Source organism: Squalius cephalus, assembly GCF_949319135.1.
Source record: "Squalius cephalus genome assembly, chromosome: 7".
In the NCBI taxonomy this organism is placed as follows: Eukaryota; Metazoa; Chordata; class Actinopteri; order Cypriniformes; family Leuciscidae; genus Squalius; species Squalius cephalus.
The window spans coordinates 36,115,477-36,128,240 of record NC_137128.1 but is presented as its reverse complement, the minus strand read 5'-3'; the positions used below and the strand labels follow the sequence as shown (position 1 = coordinate 36,128,240).

At 36.5% G+C, this 12,764-nt stretch overlaps 1 protein-coding gene across 3 annotated transcripts in view; it reads right to left on the bottom strand.

The window, feature by feature from the left end:
- Nucleotides 1–12,764, bottom strand: part of epha4b (eph receptor A4b) — a 147,213-nt gene that overhangs the window by 62,347 nt on the left and 72,102 nt on the right. The window lies entirely within an intron of this gene.

Genomic DNA, 12,764 nt, shown 5'->3' with positions numbered 1-12,764 from the left:
TGAAAGATGGTGCGAGTAGAGGAGTAGAAGAAGGTGGCGAGTAGGCCTTTAGCATAGTGTTAGCCTCACTCCAGCTTAAGGCGCCAATAAAAACACCACAAAGGGCTTCTGCATATTCTAATATATGTAAATTTAGAGGCCCGTGTGAATGCTAATGAATTGGAAAGGGCATATTTATTTGATTGCTTTGCTGCATACAAATCGTCGAGGGGATGTTGGTGGGAGGGAGGTGGTTCGTGATGGTGCGTCTCAGGGGTAGAGACGTAAATTCATGGTGCAGTTAAGGCGAGAGCGTTAGCAATCTGCACCGCGAGCAAATTAGACAATCCTGCCGGCCGCCGAGGTCAAGCCATCGCTAGTGTCGGAAACGCAATTCAATTGATGGATCAATGCAATGATGAATTTATCCTCGCCTTGATTGCCTGTGTGAGTGGTGAAGGTCACAGATTTAATCAAGGCTTGCAGCTCCCCTGCTCGCCCATAAATCCACACCCAGCAAAGAGCGGCAGGCTAACCCTGCACCGCCATGATCCAATCTCCACCTCCACCTTCCTATACATTCTCACATCATTCGCTGCTGTCTTGCTTTTCCTCTGAAAACATGAATAGAAATACAAAGTGTCACTTTCACAACTTTCCACTGTTTCTTTGATTTATCACGGGAGTCATCAGGTTAACTTTTTGTTGCTGTTGTTTTTTGAAGGGGCAAGACACGTACACCCCATGCATGAACACCACATCTCAACATATCAAAGCATTTGTTCTATAGTTTTGGAGAGTAACTACACTGCAACAAAATATTTTCTTACTCTGTAGGTTTGTTTTTCTAATATCCAAACTTTAATGTAGATGCATTTACTTGAGAAGCAAAATGACTTAAAGTCAACATGGAATGAAAACTGTGATCAGCTTTTCTTCTCTATTTATGACATATATTAAAAATGTAGGGTAGGATTTTGTCTATCGACAATTGATTGGACTGTTGAATCATTATTGTTTGTTAATTGCTACAATGTCATGCGAGTAACAGGTTGCTGGTCTGTTATCTCTATTTTCAGAGTACGTTTACACGACAACGATGTACTAAAAATGGAAACGTTTTTCCTTTGTGCTTTTCGCATACAGGCGACAACGTTGTCAAAATGATCCCTGTTCACATGGATCAGCGAAAACAATTAAAAACGCTATATTATGCATGCTAGGCCAGTAGTTGGTGAGGTCACTTTGTAAAGAAAAACTACTGAACATGTAATACGCATGTATTACAAAAATATATTTTCAGAGAAGTCTACTGTATAATGTCACCGGACGATTGAGTTATGACATTTTAATTAAAAAGTTTAATTAAAATGGTGACACTGGTGCTAACCGCTAGGCTATTGCTCAAACACTCTCCCAATATGAACACCAACTAGAACTCTGATCTCAGTAACTAAAATCAATATTTGTCACTGAACATGTTCATTGAGATGATGCGCTGGTGGCTAAACCTCACCTGTTCGCAAAGAACAACTAGGCCTAAACCATAGCATTGATAGCACAATGCTTTACCTGATGAGCTAGAAAAACATATTCATTTTATTAGACTAGAAATAAATAGTCAGAGAATGAAGGAATCGAATCAGCAACCTTCCAAATACCACCCCTTGTGTCTTAACCACTACACTACACCACTACATCCCATTTCAGTTTTCTTATTCAAATAAAAAGTCAGCCAAAAGGGACATTCCATGGTCTCCTAAATAGTCCAAACAAATAGATTCAAATTAGGTTCAAGAGTGTGTTAGTATTGAGTGTGGTGGGCCTTTTGTTGGGTTGTAGTGGCTGGAAAGAGAAGGAGAGAGAGAGAAACAGAGATAAGTAGGGCTCTGCTCTTAGAAAGCCTAATCAGAAGCGGAGCGTCTGGGGTGAAGGCTGGGCACCGTGCCGCTGTACTGGAGAGTTTTGGCCTGCTGATGAGGGGTGCTGGCTGTTCCTTCCTGGCACTGGTCCATAGCGTCATATCAGAACTCCCAGGCAGCCTGACCAAACACACATAGGCCCTTACGACCACAGGAAATTCCCTTCCGAGTAACAATCTTTGAAAGTTTACAAAGTGTTTCTGAGAGAAGAAGTCTATAGCCTCCAGCATCTGTTTAGATGACTTTCAAAGACTCAGCTTTACCACAACCATTTCAGTCGTCCGTGCTGAACTCAGGGAAAATAATATGACTATGGCAAAGATTGAATAGTCATAATTTGTTCATTCAGCCAAACCCAAATTATATTCAACACAAATAAATTCAAGCAAAGAGTGAAACACTAGAAATTGCTCATATTGGAGTGACGAGGCTCAGGGAAACCTGATGTTTATTTGAATAGCAATGTTTGACAGAATTAAAGACATAAGTACTATTTGAGTAAGATTCCTCCCAACAGCATAATTTCCATGTCAGGGAAAATGAAGGAATGGTTATCCAATACTTAGTATACTTAGTAAAATAGTCTACTAGTGAGTTTTTAAATAGTTATTTTTCCAGCAGTGCTTTAAAAGTAATTCATTAATAATACATTTATAATATTAAAATAAATAAAACAAGCAAGCAAGCACGGGGGATAAACTTATTTTTAGCTTTAAGGTTTTTACGTGCTATGATTTATAAATAAATACATTTAACATTTATTAAAAAACAACAACAACAAATATGTCAATATAATAAATATTTTAAAAATAATAATACAAATTAAAAAAATTATAATAATACATAGAGGATACATAGAGATATGTAACTGGTCATTGAGGGTTTTAGCATGTTGCTTAAAATGAATCCTACAAACATACTACTTAGGGTATAGCGCCATATTTAAAAAAAAAATTTTGAATAAAAACGAGAGTGTAAGGGATACAGTGAGGTATACAGAAGGATTGTACTGTTGTTTAACAACACAAATTGTTCAGCTGAGGAAATATTGCTAGGGCTGGGCGGTATATCGAGTTTGTACGATATATCAATATATTTTTTAGAAACGATATGGAATGAGGCAATACCGTTTATATCGATACAGTAGTAATCAAATGGGGTAATTACACCTGCCCAGGGACTGCAGTTGAAAATTAGCCAAGTTGGCTAAACTGGCACATTGACATAAAAGTTTATTAATGTGCACTGTCCCTGTAACTCTAAACTGTAAAGAATAGCTTGATATGAGCACATCTGAAAAATAGCGGAGGACGCAGTGTGAGCTGCTGCAGTGAAAGTACATAGTACAATTTGTGTACAACATGACACAAGCTTATATTAAGGGCTTCAAAATAACTGGTAAGATTTAGTTAACAAGTTTAAAGCAGCTTGCCCTGTCAGATACTGTTGCTGACTGACAGATAAATAGGCTACTTGCACTGTTTAATAAGTTTGAGATGAGGTGCTTTCCTCCGTGCTTAACTTACATTTCACAGGTACATTCTCCATCTGTAAATGTTAGAAAATCAAACAAATATGTCCATTTCACTGTCAGGAGAGGACGAGCCTTCTGCAAGTGAATATCCGCTAAAATTCAAGCTTCCGTGAATGAGCACGCCAAACAGACAGAGCACAATAGAATAATAGCGCAATAATTCTGACTAAAATATACATATTGTTGGAGACAATAAATGTCCCATATGTTGAATTTTAAACCTACAAGCAAGTATATTTTTATGAAAGTGACCATTATAATGGCGTAATCAAATGCTGGGTAATATAATTAGTTTGTGCTTTTGTTTTTATTTTCATTTTTAGTTTAGCCTTTAGTCAATTTAAAAACAAAAGCATTATTTTTGTTTTTAGATTGTAATGTTACAATGTTAGAATGTAATGTGATTTTAACCACCTTTTTGCACATAATATATTGCATAGCCTACATTACATTCACTGTATTTGTTTCCATATCCTTCAATATCAGCATTGTTTGTAGGATATCATTGGGCAGGATGTGAAATAACATTTTTATCCAAATAAAAAAACAGAGAAAGTGCTGAGATATATATCTTGTATTGCCATTTAACCAAAAAATACAGAGATATGATTTGTTTGGCCATATCACCCAGCCCTTGTGTGTGTCCATATCTAGTGGGCCAGAGGTTGAGAGAAGATCCTGTGAGAGGCTGAACATCTCACATGTTCATTCCTGCATGAAGAAAGACCCAAATAGCCACATTGTGATACCAGAAAGAAACCAGAACCACTGCCTGAATCTACTGTAGTCAACACTACATCACTAATGATGAGGCATAAATGAATGTTTCTCGCACTCTTCTTCTCAGTGGAATAAGTTAGAATTTAGACATACTTGATTTTACTTTTATTGACAAGTCACTACCTTACAAACTTTTGAGGAATGGAGGTGGTACACTTGGGACCGCCAAATCTACGTCTATGCTTCTTGTATAAGGCAGCCCAGTCGTCATGCATCGCAATTCGCAACCGAGATTTTTCACTATTTAGGATTCTGACTGCAGCGGTATCTTCCCACAGCATGCGCTCTAACACGTACAGTAAATCAAAAGACAAGGGGAAGCGAACGCTACAGAAATCTACATCTCGGATATCTCCAGGAGGTTTGCCCCATTAAAAATTCATACCCATCTGACTCCCGCTCTTTGTTTATGGCAATCAATAGCTTTTAGATATGATTCCTGAATGTAAGAGAAGAGAAAATGCGATGGGGAGGTGAGAACTGATGAAAACGATCCACTCGCGAGACAACATTGTTTATGAGACGAACTTAATCGTCATTTTAATTTACCGAGCAGCGGTCATCCGTGGAATTTGATTACGGCATTGCTCAAATATTTTATGGCGAGAGCATTTTATGATGTTCGATAATTGTGTGTTGTGTTATAATAATGCTGGGGCGGGGGGCTTTATGAAAAAGAGAGAAAATACGAGAGATGAAAAAAGAAATAAAACTGGATTTATGTTAAGTATGCATCCATTTAATGAACATGAAATGTCTGATCTCAGCAGTACTGGTATCATAGTGAACAATCAAGTGAGTAATCAATTACAAAATGAGTTCATGAGTTCACCTTTCATCTACATATCCTGATTCACTTCCTCCATCTCTTGCACAGAAGTCCAACTGGACCCGACAGCCCAACGTACGCCCCTGATGAAGTATGACCCGTTTGAGTAACCCGACTGCAACGCTGTCACATCGCATCGATGTATCACTGATTATAATCTAAACATATTTTCCCTGTGCTAATTGGCTATCACAGCAGTAAACAGGCAGAACAGATTTCAACAACATCCCTCTTTATCCAATCAGACGTCAAAGCAGAGGTGTGCGTTTTTCAATTACTGCCCTTTGTTCGGGTAGAGAACAAATTTGCAAGACAGAAAATGACAAACCCCACAGCCTTCGCCGTGCTCATACATAATGCATCAGTCTGCGTTTGTCTTTTTAAAGGAATGACAGTAAGTAAACAGTGCTCTGGTGCCGAGCACGACCCACGCCTCCTAAATAAGGGTGTTCGCAAAAGCTACCTCGCATCAGCATTAATAAAGACAATGTTATTTGCATGGTGAAGACAAGCGCACACACATCTCAGCAAATTTTTTTGGCCTCTGCTTTCCACAATTTTTCCCGCTAAACTAATCGCTCATGAGTTTACCTGAGATTAACAATGTATGACAAGTATCAAATGATGTATGATTGGATGTAGCTGCTAATTTACTGCTTTTTATAACAAGTGCATTGCTGCTGAAAGGTAAACGTGGAAAAAAAGCAGCAGCAATCTAACGGCTAGTTGAGCAAATGGGTCTAAAACCTCTGTAGAATATGGATGTGTTTCCACAACAGTCTAGGATATGCTAGGGTTTTTTCCCCAACAAGTGTGAAATTCATATGAAATACAATCACATCCTGAGAGAGCAATACCTGGTCCCCGGGCTAAACAAGTGTGTGTGTGAGAGAGAGAATATACCAGCAGAGGTGTCTCGGTGTCTCTCGCTACCTCAGGCAGAGAAATAGAAATCACACACTCCTAGATAACTGTGAATTACATCCTGGAAGATGACATCATTACTGGAGCACACACACACACACACACACACACACACACACACACACACAAGGTAGGTAATCACCAGCACAGTGAGTTGCTTCCTGGTCTGTGTGTGATAAGGCTGTGTGGAGACTCTAAGAGCTGGTGTTACTGCATCATATGATATCAGGACGTGCACATCACACTCATGGTGGAGGGTGAGGGTCCATCTGATTGCCCACAAACACACGGGGAAAGAAAATGGAAGAAGACACTCTATCCAGGGCTTAAGATAAGCCTTTCTCTAAACACACCCGCACTGGAAATGACAAATTCAATGTAACCGAATCGTCACATCTGAAATCTGCTATAATAGTGAAACATTTGACACTATTTTGCCTCTATTTACTTGTCTGTATAATAACAGACATTTGTTTTAGCATTGTTATTGTTAAAGTCCCCCTGTAGTCAATCATTTTATCCCTTAAAACTCACCTATGTATGTAATTGAATGTAACTCTACACCCTTGCTTCATTTAGTATACGCGGCCCTATGGATATCAAATTATCCCCGCCTCCACTCACTCACTCCAGCTCAGAGATCCACTCGTTGACAATCACACGTTGATGTGATTTGTTACAAGGTAGTTTGTGACGTCAGAAACACCAGCGAGTTCAAAACGAGTTTTTGAGACTGTCTTTGGTTCACTGCAGTTTTAAGGAGAAAATACTCAGCAATGGTGTTGATTTATGAATTTGCACATGGTTTATCTTAAAGCATATTAAAAACACCTCATAGACATATAAACAACATTAAAAGCTTGATTTTCCCCACAGGGGGGTTAACAAATATTATGTTTAATACAGTAGTTTTAGTTAATGTAAAGTTGAAATAATCTAATAATATATAATAATATATATATTTAATGAACATTAGAAATGTTACCCTGGCAACTAAATTAAATTAAATTAGTATAAACTGAAGTACAAATTACTAATAACTGAATAAAAAAATAAATTAGAACTAAATAGAAAAAAAAACTCTATTGTACACTACACAATCTGGCACGTAATAAGTAAACCACCCATCAATTGCATTTTTATATTGTGCATACTGCATATCATACACACTGCATACTAATTCATATAAATCGGGGTTGCATGCCACTTTGAATATCTCCTCATAGCCTGGAAAGAGAGACACGTGACTGGCCTCTGTGGCCGTCAGGGCAATGTCATTTTAAGATAACTCTCTCATTTAATAATCCCCTCCCTTAAGCAGAATGTTTCTATGGGATTACGCAAGGCCTCTCTATTGAATTTCAATACGGAAAGATTCAATAGACACAGGGTGGAAGATAATAGGATTTGACTTGTCTTAAAGCCTGAGGGGCCGCTGTAGGGGTCGAGGACATCCAGCACATAAACACAACCACTTCCTCATAACTTCCTCCACATTTTACCATATCGTATGCAGAGGAAACATGGGTCAGGCCATTACAAGTATCTGATCCTGCCGCAAAATGCACTTCAGCGCACAACCTCTAAACTCTAATGAAAAGACGGCTCATTCACTGATATCTTTGAAAAGGCAATGCAACACAGGTGCTAATGTTATTTAAGAAGAAACAACTGGACTGTATCAGCCAGGCTCGGCGCAAATCACATTCAAATCTCAGGATATGAAAAACATGGCAGACAATTGTTCCTGCCTCTAATAAACGTCGGAGAGATAAAGGGATTCAATTTCAATGCCGGCTAGTGTTAGATTTCCAGGAACTCTTTTTGTCATTCGCTGGCACTGCCGGGCCTCTATACCTGCATCTCCATTTACTGTTTATGATTTCATAAAACCATTCCCTGAACGTATTAGAGTTGGACATTGACATAAGGAGCTGTTCCTGAAGGGCTCTAAACAATGACAGGCCTCATTTGTCATGAGAGAGTAGAGTGTATCTGGCAGACAAAGGAGCAGACGGATATCTCTGCAGGAATGAGGGTGGCGTAGGGGAGTGAGATGTAAAACCAAATCTCTTTGTTTACCTCTCTGGTTTTGATGCCTGTGACAGATGTGGCGTTAACGTTTCGGAACAATACCGTGCATGTGGTGGACTGCTGTAGCGACAACATAACTAGCTGCACTTCCTGTGCAGGAACATAGAACCTAACAACCTAGAACAAACACAATTAGCAGTTCACACACCTTGACGATTAGCGTGCTGCTTTTGCGCCATGAAAGACTGCAAGTGCCAAAGGGACAGTTGGTTCAATCAAAATTCAGCAAATGTGTGCTTGGATTTTACAGCCTTCAAACACAGGTCATCCAATCAGAATTTAGAAACATAACTATCCGTTTTATAAATACTTACGAACGTGATAGTTCAAGCAAAAAGGAAAATTTTGTAGAAGAATAAAGAAAGTCATACAGGTTTGGCACAACATGATGGTGAGTAAATTATGACAGAATTGTTTTAACTATAAAATAACAGCTAGTAATGTCACTGAATTCTGATTGGATGTTTTAAGGCTTCAATCTTCCTCCAATTAACTAGTATGCCTAGTCACACTCTCAATTAATTTCTAAAATCATTCAGGCTCTTATCAGCTCTTATTGTGCCTTCTGGAAACTTCTGAGCTGAATATTGTCTACAGCTGTCATACCTCACCAGACTTATAAGCTCTCCTCAAGGGTTACATAAAAGACAACTGTGACCTGAAATGTTTTGCCCGGTTAGCAAGCACTGAGCTAAAGCTCTGGAGGCCAAATTGAGACATTCACAGCTTGGCTAAATGCAACCTGAGTGCCTTCATAAGAGCCCAAATCAGGGCTAAATCCTAATAAGCACTGAAGCAAACCAAATCCCCACACCGCTCCTCCTCTCGCTCTCCTCATTCCCTCTCCATATTTCTCTCCTTCAGCTTCTCTCGGAGGGAGTCTGCCAATCAGCTGAGAAGAGGACAGCTCTGACAACATGACTCATCTAACCTCAGATGAGGGGGCCACACACAGACATATTCAAGTGCTCTTTATATAAATATATAAAATATATATACTACATTTAATAAATGTATTATAATTTATATTAATATTATATATATATATATATATATATATATATATATATATATATATATATATATATATATATATATATATATATATATATATACAGTACAGGCCAAAAGTTTGGACACATTACTATTTTTAATGTTTTTGAAAGAAGTTTCTTCTGCTCATCAAGCCTGCATTTATTTGATCAAAAATACAGAAAAAAATGTAATATTGTGATATATTATTACAATTTAAAATAATTGGTTTTCAATTTATTATACTTTAAATTATCATTTATTTCGGTGATGCAAAGCTGAATTTTCAGGATCATTACTCCAGTCTTCAGTGTCACATGTGACATCCAGTCAATCACATGATCCTTTAGAAATCATTCTAATGTTCTGATTTATTATGAGTGTTGGAAACAGTTCTGCTGCCTAATATATTTGATGAATAAAAGGTTAAAAAGAACTGCATTTATTCAAAAAAAAAAAAAAAAAAAATTCTAATATAAATCTTCTTTATTATCACTTTTTATCAATTTAACACATCCTTGCTGAATAAAATTATTGATTTATTTTAAAAAAAATAAAGAAAAAAATTACTGACCCCAAATTACTGACCAGTAGTGTATATTGTTGTTATAAAAGATTTCTATCTTGAAAACATTTGCTTCTTTTTTTTTCTTTTCTTTTTTCTTTTTCTTTTTTTTATTCATCAAAGTATCCTAAAAAAGTATCACAGGTTATGAAAAGATATTAAGCAGCAGAACTGTTTCCAACTTTGATAATGAATCATCATATTAGAATGATTTCTAAAGGATCATTTGATAGACTGGAGTAATGATCCTGAAAATTCAGCTTTGCATCACCGAAATAAATGATAATTTAAAGTATAATAAATTGAAAACCAATTATTTTAAATTGTAATAATATATCACAATATTACATTTTTTTTCTGTATTTTTGATCAAATAAATGCAGGCTTGATGAGCAGAAGAAACTTCTTTCAAAAACATTAAAAATAGTAATGTGTCCAAACTTTTGGCCTGTACTGTATATAAAATTAAATTGCTACAATTATAAATAAAAAACATACTATTATTACTACTACTACTACTACTACTACTACTAATTTTATCAGTCACTAATTTAAAAATAAATATGAATATATAGTTTATAATATAAAAGATTATAAATGTATTAAATACATAAATAAATATTCATAATGACTTTTAAAAAAAACTTCATATAACACCTTATAAATATGTATGAGATAATTACATTGATTATGTTGTAAAACAACAAGTTGTTTTACATGGCATTATGTAAATTAATAAATAATACATATTTAACTAATATTTAATACATAATTAAAAATAATAATAATAATATGCCCCCAGGTACGATTTGTAATACATCAGTTTTTTGTTTTTTTGTCAAAGATTCAGCCTTATTGGTAAAATGTGTCTGTGTGGCTGTGTCTGTGTATGTGAACACACACGTTCGGTTTTCATGTTTTATGGAGACATTTTAGTATAGAAAATGATTTTTATACTATAAAAACTGTATTTTTATACTGTATATTCTATCCACTTAACCTTCCCATCACATACAACTTCAGCATTTTTACATTTTCAATAAACATCACTTACTATGATTTATAAGCCGTTTTCCTCATGGGCACTAAAAAAAAAAAGTCCCCACAAGGATTTCGGATTTTGTCCCCCTTATGTCAGGTATACTAGGTGCCACACACACACACACACACACACACACACACACACACACACACACACACACACACACACACAGTCAGGTATTGCCGATAGTAAAATAGCACTAAAATACACTAAACAAGATACTTTAATGGAGAGGAACATAATTCAACATGAAACTCTGCTGACGGCTTCACAAAAACCCAGAGATTCTTCCTCTCTCACCATTTTCATTCACCTGATGGGCAGTGGGCTGGCGGCCTGATCTACGATATTGATTTTGTGTCATCCAGGGGAGGACAGACTCTTTGAAAATCATCTTTAAACTCTTCTCTCTCCTCTTCATGCTAAGCCTGAACGCTGCAGTGCATCAATAGGAAATCAACATGTCCCTATTCCAGGCCAGCCAGAGCTCCAGATGAGCTGAACTAAGGGCTTTTCTCTGTAATAGCTACAGGCGGCCCACAATCATGCACAGGGCAGTTATTCACCCGGGAGTTGCTTCAACAAAATGCATTTATCTCGTCGGCTGCTGTTTTCTGAGCTAAACGGGTCACTGAATAATTATCTCTGTCAATGGAAAGATTGCTGGTTAAAGAAAAAGAAAAGGGGAAAAATAACAGCTCAGGCTTGGGGTGTAAAAGAGTGAAGACCTAAAACAATCAGCTGTCGCAAGCAAAGGGAAAAGCAAATGCATAGAAACTCATTATCAGATGAAACCATTTATGGAGCGCAACAGTGTCCACCTACTTTTACAGCATGTACTGAAGTCATTTATGCATTTCATCCCATTTTAGCTAACATTTGGTAGGTAGCTAGTTAATGTTAGATTTGTTTCCTTTTGCAAGGCTGCAAAAACACACCTCAATTCAGCTATAACATAAAACAAAAACAAATCAACATTACCTTACATAACACATTCATTTTATTGTACTAAAAATATTTGGAAACACTTTAGTTTAGGGTCCAATTCTCACTATTAACTAGTTGCTTATTGGCTTGCATATTACTAGCATATTGACTGTTTATTAGTACTTATAAAGGCATATTCTTAGCCTTATTCTGCATGACCATATTCTACATCCCTTAATTCTACCCATACCTAACCTTAACCACTACAACAACTACCTGACTAGCTATTGATAAGCAGTGAATTAGGAATTTATTGAGCCAAAAGTTTAAGTTAATAGTGAATGTGTTCCCCAAACTAAAGTGTGACCAAAAATATATTTTTTTTAAATTTAATGGGTTTCTCCAGACCCTTATTATTATGCTCTATATCAGTGATTCCTGACCCAAATAGTACATTAAAAAAAAATACATACAAAAAATAGAATGAATGAATGAATGAATGAATGAATGAATGAATGAATGAATGAATGAATGAATGAATGAATGAATGAATGAATGAATGAATGAATGAATGAATGAATGAATGAATGAATGAAGTTCAGGTTTGGCGTTGACAAAGGGTTCTTGAAATGTATCAATGGGTACAAAAATAATTAAAATAATAATAATAATAATAATAAATATTCAGTAACACTGTTTTACTGAGACTTCTCTTTGTCTTATCCCAAAGAAATCATATTTAGCTGAATGAATGAATTATATTTAGCTGAATTTTGAATGGAGACCACTGCTACAACAGTTCTCTGTGACCTTTGCCCACCTTATCCCAAATTCAGTCGGATGAATTTTTTTGTGTGATTATCCCGCAAAATGTCCAAACTGAGCATCTGTGAGTCAGGGGGTCTGAATGGAATTATCCCAGACTCCCCAGGTCAAGCTCTGAGTGACATTGTAATTGATAAAGCAAGCACAAGTCTTCACACTCTCACACATGAACAAACAAACATGCACACAAGAATATTTGATGCAAAGGTGCACTTGTAAAAATAAATAAATAAATAAAACGTTAACCATAAAACCTTAGTGAGTTTGCACTGCCCCATTTAAGCAGAGCACGTTCACAATACTAAGTAAAC